Source organism: Lepus europaeus, chromosome 10 (assembly GCF_033115175.1).
Source record: "Lepus europaeus isolate LE1 chromosome 10, mLepTim1.pri, whole genome shotgun sequence".
Lineage (NCBI taxonomy): Eukaryota > Metazoa > Chordata > Mammalia > Lagomorpha > Leporidae > Lepus > Lepus europaeus.
In genome coordinates, this window is record NC_084836.1 from 27,859,344 (window position 1) to 27,873,605 (window position 14,262).

Here is a 14,262-nt window from a genome sequence, read left to right on the forward strand (position 1 = left end):
CTGTTGTTGATTTAACAATTGACACTCTTATTTATGATGTCAGTAATCACCTGAGGCTCTTGTCATGAGCTGTCAAGGCTATGGAAGCCTCTTGAGTTCACAAACTCTGACCTTATTTAGACAAGGCTGTAATCAAAGTGGAAGTTCTCTCCTCCCTTCAGAGAAAGGCACCTCCTTCTTAAATGGCCCGTTCTTTCCACTGGGATCTCACTCACAAAGATCTTTCAATTAGGTCACTTTTTTTTGCCACAGTGTCTTGGCTTTCCATGCCCGAGAAACTCTTCTGGGGATTTTTAGCCAGATATGAATGCCTTAAGGGCTGATTCTGAGGCCAGAGTCCTGTTTAGGGCATTTGTCATTTTGTGAATCGGCTGTGTATCCCGCTTCCCATGTTAGATCGTTCTCTCCTTTTTAATTCTATCAATTATTATTAGCAGACACTGGTCTTTTTTTTTTTGTTTTTGTTTTTAAAGATTTTATTTTATTTATTTGAAAGGTAGAATTACAGACAGTGAGAGGGAGAGACAGACAGAAAGGTCTTCCTTCCGTTAGTTCACTCCCTAGATGGCTGCAACGGCTGGAGCTGCACTGATCCGAAGCCAGGAGCCAGGAGCTTCTTCCTGGTCTCCCATGTGGGTGCAGGAGCCCAAGAACTTGGGCCATCTTCTACTGCTTTCCCAGGACATAGCAGAGAGCTGGATTGGAAGAGGGACAGCTGGGACTAGAAAATGGCACCCATATGGGATGCAGGTGCTGCAGGTGGAGGATTAAACCTACTGTGCTACGGAGCAGGCCCTAACACTGGTCTTATTTATGTGATCCCTTTGACACTTAATCCTATCTTTATTTATTTTAATAATTATTTTTAAAAATTTATTTGAAAAGCAGAGTTAGAGATGGAGAGGAAGAAACAGAGGTTTTCCATTCTCTGGTTCACTCCCCAAATGGCCACAATGGCCAGGGATGGGCCAAATTGAATCCAGGAGCCTAGACTTTTTCCAGGTCTCCCACATGTGTACAGGGGCCCAAGGACGTTGGCCATCTTTGACTGCTTTCCCAAACCAATAGCAGAGAACTGGATCAGAAGTAGAGCAGCCACATCTTGAACCAGTGCCATACCACAACACCAACCCCTGCATTATTATTTTTAACAAATAAGTAGTAATTATTCATTATAGAAAAGGAGATAAGAAAATGTAAGAACATAGAAATCACCCATGATATTACCACTAGGAGATCAATACATTCACATTCTGTTGTTTTGTTTTTTTTTTTTTGATTTTGCCTTTTTTGTTTGTTTGTTTTCCCCAGAAACACTTTTATTTATGGTATACAAACTTCATGCATTTCATTAATATAACTTTTGGAACATAGTGTTTCTTTCTACCCTACCTGCCCATCCCACCTGCAATCCTACCCTTCTTCCTCCTCCCTCTCCTATTCCCATTCTTTTTTTTTTTTTCACTAAGATCTATTTTCTTTTTTTTTTTTTAAGATTTATTTTATTTATTTGAAAGACAGAGTTACAGAGAGAGTTAGAGAGAGAGAGGTCTTCCATTTGCTGGTTCTCTCCCCAGATGGCCTCAACAGCTGGAGCTGAGCCAATCCGAAGCCATGAGCCAGGAACTTCTTCCTGGTTTCCCACGTGGGTTCAGGGGCCCAAGGACTTCTACCATCTTCTACTGTTTTCCCAGGCCATAGCATAGAGCTGGATCAGAAGTGGAGCAGCAGGGACTAGAACCAGTGCCCATATGGGATGCTGGTGCTTCAGGCCAGGGCTTTAACCTGCTGTGCCACAGCACCGGCCCCTAAGATGTATTTTCAATTAACATTATACACCTTAGATTAACTCAATACTAAGTAAAGAGTTCAACAAACCATTTAAAAAAAAAACTTCCTCAACAGTTGAGACAGGGCACTTCAAAGTCATCACATCGGCCGGCGCCGCGGCTCACTAGGCTAATCCTCCGCCTTGCGGCGCCGGCACACCGGGTTCTAGTCCCGGTCGGGGCACCGATCCTGTCCCGGTTGCCCCTCTTCCAGGCCAGCTCTCTGCTATGGCCAGGGAGTGCAGTGGAGGATGGCCCAAGTCCTTGGGCCCTGTACCCCAGGGGAGACCAGGAGAAGCACCTGGCTCCTGGCTTCGGATCAGCGAGATGTGCCCGCTGCAGCGGCCATTGGAGGGTGAACCAACGGCAAAGGAAGACCTTTCTCTCTGTCTCTCTCTCTCACTGTCCACTCTGCCTGTCAAAAAAAAAAAAAAAAAGAAACAAAGTCATCACATCTCAAAGTGTCAATTTCACTTCTATAGATTACCTTTTAGTTGCTCTATTAGTTACTACAAGCCAGTGAGAGCATATGGTATTTATTCTTATGGGACTGACTTATTTCACTAAGTATAATGTTTTCCAGTTTCATCTATTTTGTTGCAAATGACTGAATTTTTTTATTGCTGTGTAGTTCTCCATGGTTTACATATTCCATAATTTCTTTATCCAGTCTTCAGTTGACAGGCACTTGGGTTGATTCCATTTCCTAGCTATTATGAATTGAACTGCAATAAACATGGGGTAATGATAACTCTTTCATATGCTGATTTAAATTGCGTTGGGTAAATTCCCAGCAGTGGTATGGCTGGGTCATATGATAGGACTATATTAGATTTCTGAGGTATCCCCATACTGTATTCCATAGTCACTGTACTAGTTTGCAATCCACCAACAGTGGATTGGGTACCTTTTCCCCTACATCTTTACCAGCATGTGTTGTTTGTTTATATCTATATGAGAGCCATTCTGACTAGAGTGAGGTGAAAGCTCATTGTGTTTTTGATTTACATTTTCCTAATTGCTACTGATCCTGAATATTTTTTCATGTGTCTGTTGGCCATTTGAATTTCCTCTTTTGAAAAATGCCTGTTTAGGCCGGCGCCGTGGCTCAATAGGCTAATCCTCTGCCTTGCGGCGCCGGCACACCAGGTTCTAGTCCCGGTCGGGGCATCGATCCTGTCCCGGTTGCCCCTCTTCCAGGCCAGCTCTCTGCTGTGGCCAGGGAGTGCAGTGGAGGATGGCCCAAGTTCTTGGGCCCTGCACCCCATGGGAGAGCAGGAGAAGCACCTGGCTCCTGCCATCGGATCAGCGCGGTGCGCCGGCCGCAGCGCGCCAACCGCGGCGGCCATTGGAGGGTGAACCAACGGCAAAAAGGAAGACCTTTCTCTCTGTCTCTCTCTCTCTCACTGTCCACTCTGCCTGTCAAAAAAAAAAAAAATTAAAAAAAAAAAAAAAGAAAAATGCCTGTTTAGGTCCTTTGCTCATTTCTTAACTGGATTGTTTGTTCTGTTGTTGTTGAGCTCCTTGAGTTCTTTATAGGTTGAGAATATTAATCCGCTGGCAATTGCATAATTCACAAATATTTTCTCCCATTCTGTCAGTTGCCTCTTTACTTTGCTGATTGTTTCTTTTGCAGTACAGAAGCTTCACAGTTTGATGTAATCCCATTTGTTGATTTTGGCTTTGATTGCCTGTGCCTCTCGTTTTTTTTCCAAGAACTCTTTGTCTATGCCAATATCTTGTAGGATCTCCCCAATGTTCTTTAATAATTTGATGATATCAGGTTGCAGATTTGTATTTAGTCTATTTTTAGTGATTTTAGTGACAGATGTAAGGTAAGGATCTTGCTTCATGCTTCTGCATGGTGCGATCCAGTTTTCCCATCGCCATGTGTTGAAGAGAGTGTTCTTGCTCCAGAGATTGATTTTAGTGACTTTGTCAAAGATAAGTTGGTTGTAGATGCTTGGATTGATTTCTAATGTTTCTATTCTGTTCCATTGGTCTATCCATCTGTTTTTTATACCAGTACCAAGCTGTTTTGATTATAACTGCCTTGTAGTATGTCTTAAAATCTGCTATTGTGATGTCTCTGGCTTTGTTTTTGTTGTGTAAGATTGCTTTAGCTATTCAGGATCTCCTGTATTTCCATATGAATTTCAGTATCATTTTTCTATATCTGAGAAGAATGTTTTTGGTATTTTGATAGGTATCACATTGAATCTTTAAATTGCTTTCAGAAGTATGAACATTTTGATGATTTTGATTCTTCAATCAATGAACATGGAAGATTTTTCCATTTTTTGTATCTTCTTCTATTTCTTCTATTTCATTCTCTGATGCTTTGTAATTCTCATTGTGGAAATCTTTGACATCTTTGGTTAAATTTATTCCAAGGGTTTTTTTTTTTTTTTTTTTTTTGGTAGCTATTGTGAATCGGATTGATGTTAGTAGCTTTTTTTCAGCCATGGCATTGTCTGTACATACAAAGGCTGTTTATTTTTGTGTGTTGATTTTATATCCTGCTACTTTTACAAATTCTTCTGTGAGTTCCAGTAGTCTCTTAGTGGAGTCTTTTGGATCCCCTATATATATAAAATCTTGTCATCTGCAAATAAGGATTATTTGACTTCCTCCTTCTCAATTTGTATACCTTTGATTTGTTTTTCTTATCTAATGGCTCTGGCTAAAACTTCCAGTACAATATTTAATAGCAAAGGTGAGAGTGGGCATCCTAGTCTGGTTCTGAATCTCAGTGAGAATGTTTCCAACTTTTCCTTGTTTAATAGAACACTGACTGTGGGTTTATCATAAATTGCCTTGATGGAGAAATGCTGCTTCTATTCCCAATTTGCTTAGAGTTTTCATCATGAAAGGGTGTTGTATTTTGTCAAATGCTTTCTTTGCATCTATTGAGATAATCATATGGTTTTTATTCTTCAATTTGTATCACATTGGTTGGTTTGTGAATGTTGAACCATCCTTGCATTCCAGGGGTAAATCCCACTTAGTCTGGGCAAATGATCTTTCTGATGTGTTGTTGGATTCAATTGGCTAGTATATTGTTGAGGATTTTTACATCTTTTTTTCATCAGAGAAATTGCTCTGTAGTTCTCTTTCTCTGTTGTATCTTTTTTAGGTTTAGGAATTAAGGTGATGCTGGCTTCATAGAATTTTGGAGGATTCCCTCCCATTCAGTTGTTTTGAACAGCTTGAGAAGAATTATGCTAGTTGTCTTTAAATGTCTGATAGAATTCAGCAGTGAAGCCATCCAGTCCTGGGCTTTTCTTAGTTGGGAGGATCTTTATTACTGATTCAATTTCTGTCTTGGTAATTGGTCTGTTTAGGTTTTCTGTGTCTTCATGGCTCAATTTAGGTAGGTTGTATGTGTACAGGAATCTGTCCATTTCTTCTAGGTTTCCTGGTTTGTTGGCATATAGCTCTTTGTAGTAATTTCTGATGATTCTTTTTATTTCTGTGGTGTCTGTTGTTACATTTCCTTTTTCAATTCTAATGTTATTGATTTGAGTCTTTTCTTTTTTCTTGGTGAGTCATGCCAGTGGTGTTTGAATTTTGTTTATTCTTTTCCAAAAGCCAGCTCTTTTGTATATTTTGTATAAAGTTTTTTTGGGGGGGATTTCTTTTTTTTTTTGACAGAGTTAGACAGTGAGAGAGAAAGACAGAGAGAAAGACCTTCCTTCCGTTGGTTCACCCCCCAAATGGCCGCTATGGCCAGCGTACTGTACCGATCTGTAGCCAGGAGCCAGGCGCTTCCTCCTGGTCTCCCATGCGGGTGCAGGGCCCAAGCACTTGGGCCATCCTCCACTGCCTTCCCAGGCCATAGCAGAAAGCTGGACTGGAAGAGGAGAAACTGGGACAGAATCCAGCACCCCAGCTGGGACTAGAACCCGGGGTGCTGGCGCCAAAGGCGGAGGATTAGCCAAGTAAGCTGTGGCGCCGCCCTTGGGTTTCAATTTTGTTTCTTTCTATTCTAATTCTACTTATTTCTTTTTTTCTACTAGTTTTGGATTTCGTTGGTTTTCTATATCCTTGAGATGAATTGATAGCTCATTTATTTATAGCCTTTCCAATTTCCTGATATTGGCACCAATTGCTATAAACCTTTGTCTTAACACTGCTTTTACTGTAGCCCCTAAATTTTGATATGTTATATTCTTGTCTTCATTTGTTTCCAGAAAATTTTTGATTTCTGTTTTGATTTTTTCAATGACCCACTATTCATTCAGGAACATGTTGTTCAGTTTCCATGTGTTTGCCTATGTTCTTATCCTACTTGTGACTCACTGGGCTTCCTGCACATGTGAATGTTTTCTTGAAGTGTTCTGGAAAAGTCTGTGATATTACTTCCATTTTTTTTTTTGTTACCACCATTTGTTACTCAGATTTATTTTAAATGTAGGCCCAGTAGGAATTTCTGATTCATGGAATATCGAATGTATTTATGTTTTTGATAACTTTTTCAAGAAAGCTATAAGCTTCTTACATGTGAGGACTTTGCCTCGCTCTGTTGTAGTCACAGTACTGTAACATAGTGGCTAGAACATTGTAATCATATTCAGTGAATATATTTTGAATGATTGCAGGTAGAAGCTTAAAGTGAGCAAATAAGAGAAAAGTGAAAAGCAGCATAAAGGCAGAGTTACAGGAGGCAGAGGCAGAGAGAAAGGTCTTCCATCTACTGGTTCACTCCCCAAATGGCTGCTATGGCTGGAGCTGGGCTGATCTGAAGTCAGGAACCAGGATTTTCTTCCAGATCTCCCACATGGGTGCAGGGACCCAAGGACTTGGGCCATCTTCTACTGCTTTCCCAGGCCAATGCATAGAGCTGGATTAGAAGAGGATTAACTGGGACTCGAACTGGCACCCATATGAGATGCTGGCACTGCAGGTGGCAGCTTTGTCACCTGCTGAGTCACAGCTCTGGCCCCTATTAACCCCATTTTATAGATAAGGAAGCTGACAGCCAAGTAAATTGATTTCCTTAATGTCATGTGGTCAACATGGATTGATACCAAGATCCACATTTGTTTTAACACCCAAACTCATGATGTTATAACCTTTATCACCTTTTGTCTTCACAACTGTCTTCATTTTATTTACTTTGTTCCTAATACCATCAGTCCCCATGTTCTCTCATCCCTATAGTATTCTTTAAAAACAATTTGAAAGGCAGAGAGCTAGAAACAAAAAATGGTTTGTCATCCTCTATTCACTCCCCAGATACCTACAACAGTTGGGGTTGGACTAGGCCAAAGCTGGGAGCCAGGTACTCAGTCTGGGTTTTCCATCTGAGTGGCAGCGATCCAACTGCTTGATCTACCACCTGCTGTTACCTGTGGTGCATATTAGCAGAAAGCTAAATCCAACCTGGGCACTCTGATGTGGGGTATTGGCACTACTGTGCCAAATACCTCATCCCATTACTACTTTTATCTGACAGAATCTCAAGCCGCAGATCAATTTAACAACCATATTTCAAAACATTTGTTAATAATAGGGAATTTGAGAGATTATTTTAAGAAAGGTTTTATTTGGCTTGGAATGTTAAAAGGAAGAATCATCTAAGGACTATGAGTGTGGATTAGAATGAGAACTCAATGAAATATGGGGCCAGCGTTGTGACGTAGTGGGTAAAGCCACCGACTGCAGTGCCAACATCCCATATGGGCGCCAGTTTGAGTCCCGGCTGCTTCACTTCCAATCCAGCTCTCCGCTATGGCCTGGGAAAGCAATAGAAGATGGCCCAAGTCCTTGGGCCCCTGCACCTGCATTGGGGACCTGGAAGAAGCTCCTGGCTCCTGATCAATACAGCTCCGGCCGTTGTGGCCAGTAGGGGAGTGAACCAGTAGATGGAAGACTGCTCTCTCTCTCTCTCTGCCTTTCCTTCTCTTTCTGTGTAATTATGACTTTCAAATGTATAAATAAATCTTTTTTAAAAAGAAATAATAAAATCTTTTTTTTAAAAAAGAACTCAAGCCAGTGGAACATGGTAGAAGCTAAAATTACTTTCATTAAGAAAACCTCTTTGTTGAGAACAATATATCTCATAAAGGCATTTGTTAACACCTGCCAGTAATTTCTTTTTTTTTTTGTGAGGGGGGGGGGATTACTTATTATTTTTTTTATTATTTAATAAATGTGAATTTACAAAGTGCAACTTTTGTATTGTTGTGGCTTCCCCCCACCGCCAACCTCCCTCCCTCCCGTGGCCCTCCCCTCTCCCACTCACTCTCCCATCCTGCCCTTCATTGAGTTTCATTTTCAATTACCTTCATATACCAATGCCAGCGCACTTGGTAAAGTGATAAGTGTAAGTACACAACCGATCAAAAAAGATAGGGTAAGTGTTGAAGAGATTTCACAGATAAGACCAGTGTAAGCAAATAATGAAGGATAGAGTTAAAAGGGAGAGAATGATCTTGTGGGGGAAGCAGGACACACAGCAGACTCAGAACGGCAAACACCCAAAACAGCACTACGGCCTCAGAATCAACCCTTGGGGCATTCAGATCTGGCTAAAAGGCCCATGAGAGTCTCACAGGCATGGAAAGCCAGGACATGGTGGCCAGTAATTTCTTGAGACCAATACTAGATCTCAAATAAGTATGGCTAAAGTGGGGCCTGCGCCATGGTGCAGGTTAATCCTCCACCTGCGGCGCCGGCATCCCATATGGGCGCCGGTTCTCGTCCCAGTTACTCCTCTTCCAGTCCAGCTCTCTGCTGTGGCCTGGGAAGGCAGTGGAGGATGGCCCAAGTGCTTGGGCCCCTGCACCCACATGGGTAGACCAGGAGGAAGCACCTGGCTCCTGGCTTCGGATCGGTACAGCTCAGGCCTTTGAGGCCATTAGGGGAGTGAACCAACAGAAGGAAGACCTTTCTGTCTCTCTTACTGTCTGTAACTCTACTTGTCAAATAAAATAAAATAAAAATCTTTAACAAAAAAAAAGTATGGATAAAGTGTCATAAGCAGAAATAGTGAAAATGGTATTTTATTTTTAATTTTTTTATTTGACAGCAAGAGTTAGTGAGAGAGACAGAGAGAAAGGTCTTCCCTCCATTGGTTCACCCCCAAATGGCCGCAACAGCCGAAACTACGCCAATCCGAAGCCAGGAGCCAGGTGCCTCTTCCCAGTCTCCCATGCGGGTGCAGGGCCCAAGCACTTGGGCCATCCTCCACTGCCTTCCCAGTCTACAGCAGAGAGCTGGACTGGAAGAGGAGCAGCCAGAACTAGAACCCAGTGCCCATATGGGATACCAGCACCACAGGCAGATGATTAACCCAGTGAGCCATGGCGCTGGCCCCCGAAAATGGTATTTTAAATGAAAGAATATTCCGGCCTGTCCCATGGCTCACTAGGCTAATCCCCCACCTGCTGCGCCGGCACCCCAGGTTCTAGTCCTGGTTGGGGCGCCGAGTTCTGTCCCGGTTGCTCCTCTTCCAGTCCAGTTCTCTGCTGTGGCTGGAAAGGCAGTGGAGGATGGCCCAGGGGCTTGGGCCCTGCACCCGCATGGGAGACCAGGAGGAAGCACCTGGCTCCTGGCTTCGGATCAGCGCAGCGCGCAGGCTGTGGCAGCCATTTGGGGCGTGAACCAATGGAAGGAAGACCTTCTCTCTCTCTCTCTCTCTCTCTCACTGTCTAACTCTGCCTGTCAAAAAAAAAAAAAAAAATTCCAACCAAGTCACTGGTCACCATAAAAAAATTGAACCAATGACAATTTATAGCCTAAGGATGGGAATTAATTTTAGAAGCCCTACTTTGGATAGATCTTTGACCTTTTGTGCAATTACTACTTGAAAATTTTCCCTAAGTCTGTTAAAATGAGATATGCTAATTATTTTCCTGGTATGTCTGTTGGTGTATTTTGTTTTATAAGAAACGTTTTATGTATTTCTAAAAGTTGTTATTTCACAGGGTTTCATCTGCCCATTATATATGAAAAGATTTGTAACTACTATTGATTTGTTGGAGCATTACCAGCAAGTACCTGCTGAAAATGAAATAAGAGGACAGGAACTTCTTAATGACTCTAGTGTTATGCTGGGTCCTATATAATTTGTTTTAGCAGCTTGGTTATGGGTTGCTCAAAGTAGTTTGTTTTTCTTTGCTTTGGTGTTGCTTAACTTTTTATGCTACAAGGGAATATGGATTGCTTTAATTATGCATGCTTAATGGAAGGTTCAATAAGGAAAAATGCTCTTGGGCAGTCTGCTTGGTTTCTCCTACTGTTTGCACTTGTTTTTTTTGTGAGTTTATAAATAAATATAAAAGGTTAAGTTAATGTTTTGCATAAATTTTGCCATGGGATTTGAAATAACAAAGTGAATGATATTACTTCAACATTTATAAATGATATCTTTATTATTTTGTTAATGCTGTGTTGATGAATATATTAAAATTCATTAAGTTAAAATGCTTTGATCTTCCGTGGAAAGAAGATGGCATATGAATACTTACTATCCTTATTTGGAAAAATCTACAGTATTAGAACTTGAATCTATGATTTTCTTAAGTTCTTTAGACTTTTCTTTTTTTTTGACAGGCAGAGTGGATAGTGAGAGAGACAGAGGGAAAGGTCTTCCTTTGCCGTTGGTTCACCCTCCAATGGCCGCTGTGGCCAGCGTGCTGCGGCTGGCGCACCGCGCTGACCTGAAGCCAGGAGCCAGGTGCTTCTCCTGGTCTCCCATGCGGGTGCAGGGCCCAAGCACTTGGGCCATCCTCCACTGCACTCCCAGGCCACAGCAGAGAGCTGGCCTGGAAGAGGGGCAACCGGGACAGAATCCAGCGCCCTGACCGGGACTAGAACCCGGTGTGCCAGTGCCACAGGTGGAGGATTAGCCTATTGAGCTACGGCGCCGGCCGTTCTTCAGACTTTTGAGGGAGGTGACTGAATGATACACTCTATAAGTAATAGTGGATCCATCCCCAAAATATTTCTTAGTATTGTGGGACTGTTGCATATCGAAGGCTGAGAGTGAATATGAGTCAGGGGAAGTGTTGCTGATTTTTAGGCTGGAAAGAATTTCTTTTTTTGTTTTTTTTGAAAGGCAGAGTGGATAGTGAGAGAGAGAGAGACAGAGAGAAAGGTCTTCCTTTTTGCCGTTGGTTCACCCTCCAATGGCCGCTGCGGCCGGCGCATCACGCTGATCCGAAGCCACGAGCCAGGTGCTTTTCCTGGTCTCCCATGCGGGTGCAGGGCCCAAGAACTTGGGCCATCCTCCACTGCCTTCCCGGGCCATAGCAGAGAGCTGGCCTGGAAGAGGGGCAACCGGGATAGAATCCGGTGCCCCAACTGGGACTAGAACCCGGTGTGCCGGTGCCACAAGGTGGAGGATTAGCCTGTTAAGCCACGGCGCCGGCCCTGGAAAGAATTTCTCAGATGATCCTGATAAATATGTGTTTTCTTGGAAAATAACTAAGGTATTCTAAAAACAATAAGAAATGGTGTTTTTTGATTGTTGTTCAAATCTTATAAAAGAATGAAACTTGGAGCCAGCGCTGTGGCGTAGTGGGTAAAGCTGCCACCTGCAGTGCAGCATCCCATATGGGTGCCAGTTCGAGTCCTGGCTGCTCCACTTACGATCTAGCTCTGCTATGGTCTGGGAAAGCAGTGGAAGATGGCCCAAGTCCTTGGGCCCTTGCGCCCACGTGGGAGACCCAGAAGAAGAGCCTGGCTCCCAGCTTCGGATCGGCTCAGTTTTGGCCGTTGCGGTCATTTGGGGAGTGAACCAACAGATGGAAGACCTCTCCCTCTCTCTCCCTCTCTCCCTGCTTCTTCTTCTCTCTCTGTGCAACTGTGACTTAAAAAAAAAAAAAAGAAACTTTTTGTATCATGAAAGACCAAAATTTAAGACTTTTTTTTCCCCTGTGAGGCAATTATAATAAGAAAACTGTCTTACAAACCTCCACTTATTTGGAACTCCTCTGATTTTTGTGGAGTACTTCTTATGTAGCAGGTGAACATAAGTGAAAGTGATAGCAAAGTAAATAAAACAGGATTGCTATCCCAGGAAGCTTCTATGATAGATATTTGCAAAAAGACTGCAAAAGTTAATTCAGTATGATAGGGAAATCAGGAAAAAATCACAGATGAACAGTTAAACCAGACATTTTCTGAGGGTAGTAGGGAAAATTGGATGCATAAAGGACTACAACAGTTAAGCTAGCTACAACAGTGCAATCAAAAACAGAAGTATAAAAGATCATGGGAAGTCTGCTTAGCATTTTACCACTTATTTTTATTTTTATTTTTATTTTTTCTAGAACATGTAGGGCAACTTTTATTCTTCATAGGTTAACTAAAATTAAAAGTAACAGTATGCCTACTTGGCACTTAAATAGTGTGTACCAGATTGTCTCTGGAGACAAATGGCATTATTCTGATGTCCAAGGCATATCCTAAAGTCCATTGTATTTTATCATTTCAGGAATTTCATTGGGGGATCCTTATGTTGTGCTACTGCCATTCACCTTAACACTGATCAGAACACATCTTTAAGCATCTGTTTCCCAAATGCAGCATGACCGTGTTTCATGGTGTTTCTTGTACCTTTGTTTATATTCCTCCTTTTGTTTAGAATGCCTTTTTAAAAAATCTCTACCATGTATAAGCCTACTCATTAGTTAGTACCTAGTTCCAGTGTTTATTATATATAAATATTTACATGCAGTGCAGCTGCAGGGAGGATGGAGATGTGATAGATACATAACCTATTTGTGTATTTTTTAAAAAGATTTATTTATTTGAGAGGTAGAGTTACAGACAGAGACAGAGAGACAGAGAGAAAGGTCTTCCATCTGCTGGTTCACTCGCCAGATGGCTGCAATGATCAGAGCTGCGTGATCTAAAGCCAGGAGCCAGGAGCTTTTTCCAGGTCTCACATGTGGGTGCTAGGGCTCAAGAATTTGGGCTGTCTTCTGCTGCTTTCCCAGGCACATTAGCAGGAAGCTTATTGGAAATGGAGCAATTGGAACTTGAAATGGCACCTATATGGGATGTCGACATAGCAGGCAGAGCTTTACCCGCTTCACCACAAAGCCAACCCATGTATTTTTTTTTTTTTTTTTTTTTTGGACAGGCAGAGTGGATAGTGAGAAAGAGAGAGACAGAGAGAAAGGTCTTCCTTTTTGCCGTTGGTTCACCCTCCAATGGCCGCTGTGGCCAGCGCATCTCGCTGATCCGAAGCCAGGAGCCAGGTGCTTCTCCTGGTCTCCCATGTGGGTGCAGGGTCCAAGGACTTGGGCCACCCTTCACTGCCTTCCCGGGCCATAGCAGAGAGCTGGCCTGGAAGAGGGGCAACCGGGATAGAATCCGGCACCCCGACCGGGACTAGAACCCGGTGTGCCGGTGCCGCAAGGCGGAGGATTAGCCTGTTGAGCCACGGTGCCGGCCTATTTTTTTTTTTTAAGTGTTAACTTTTGGCACAAGCACAGTTGGATTTTTGTTTTTTGTTTTTGTTTTTCCCAAAGAAACCTTTTATTTAAGGAATGAAAACTTCATGCATTTCATAAATACATTTTTAGGAATATAGTCATTCTTCCCACCATACCCACCCTCCCACCCACATTCCTACCCCTCATCCTCCTCCTTCCCTCATTCCCAATCCCATTATCCACTAAGATCCATTTTCAATTAACTTTATACACAGAAAACCAACTCTGTACTCAGTAAAGAGTTCAACAGTTTGCACAGGGAAAAAAAAAACCTGTTCCTCCATAGTCGAAACAAGGGCTATTCAAAGTTATTGCATCTTGAGGCTAATTTCAATTCTTTTTTTTTTTTAATTAATTAACTTTAAAAAAACTCCCAAGGATGATATATCTTTTTTGAGCACTTAGACATACTATAACTTATAAGACATAAAATATCCTCCACTTAGTACATTAAAAGAAAGTAAGTCTTTGAGAACAAGTTTTATCATTAATTAAAGGAGCATCTAGGAAAGCAAGCAATGAAGTTGGACACCTAGGCATATCTAAAACTTATGAGACATAAGAATATCCTCCACTTAATACAGTAAAATGAAATAAACCTTTGAGAACAAGTTTTACTCTTACTTCTCATAATACAACACTGAGGACAGAGGTCCTGCATGGGAAGTTAGTGCACAGTAACTCCTGTTGTTAATTTAACAATTAACACTCTTATGTATGACATCAGTGATCACCCGAAGCTCTTGACATGAGCTGCCAAGTCTATGGAAGCCTTTTGAATCCAAAAAATCTGTCAGTATTTAGACAAGACCATAAGCAAAGTAGAAGTTCTCTCCTCCCTTCAGAGAAAAGTATCTCTCTTTTTGATGACCACTTCTTTCCATTGGGGTCTCACCCACCAAGGTCCTTCATGTAGGACATTTTTTGCCACAGTGTCTTGGCTTTCCAGGCCTTAAATACTCTTGTGAGCTTTTCAGTCAGAC

General features: G+C 42.2%; 1 protein-coding gene across 1 annotated transcript in view; it reads left to right on the forward strand.

Moving 5' to 3' along the window:
• Positions 1–14,262, forward strand: part of EEA1 (early endosome antigen 1) — a 160,523-nt gene that overhangs the window by 40,485 nt on the left and 105,776 nt on the right. The gene's annotated exons all lie outside the window — the stretch shown is intronic.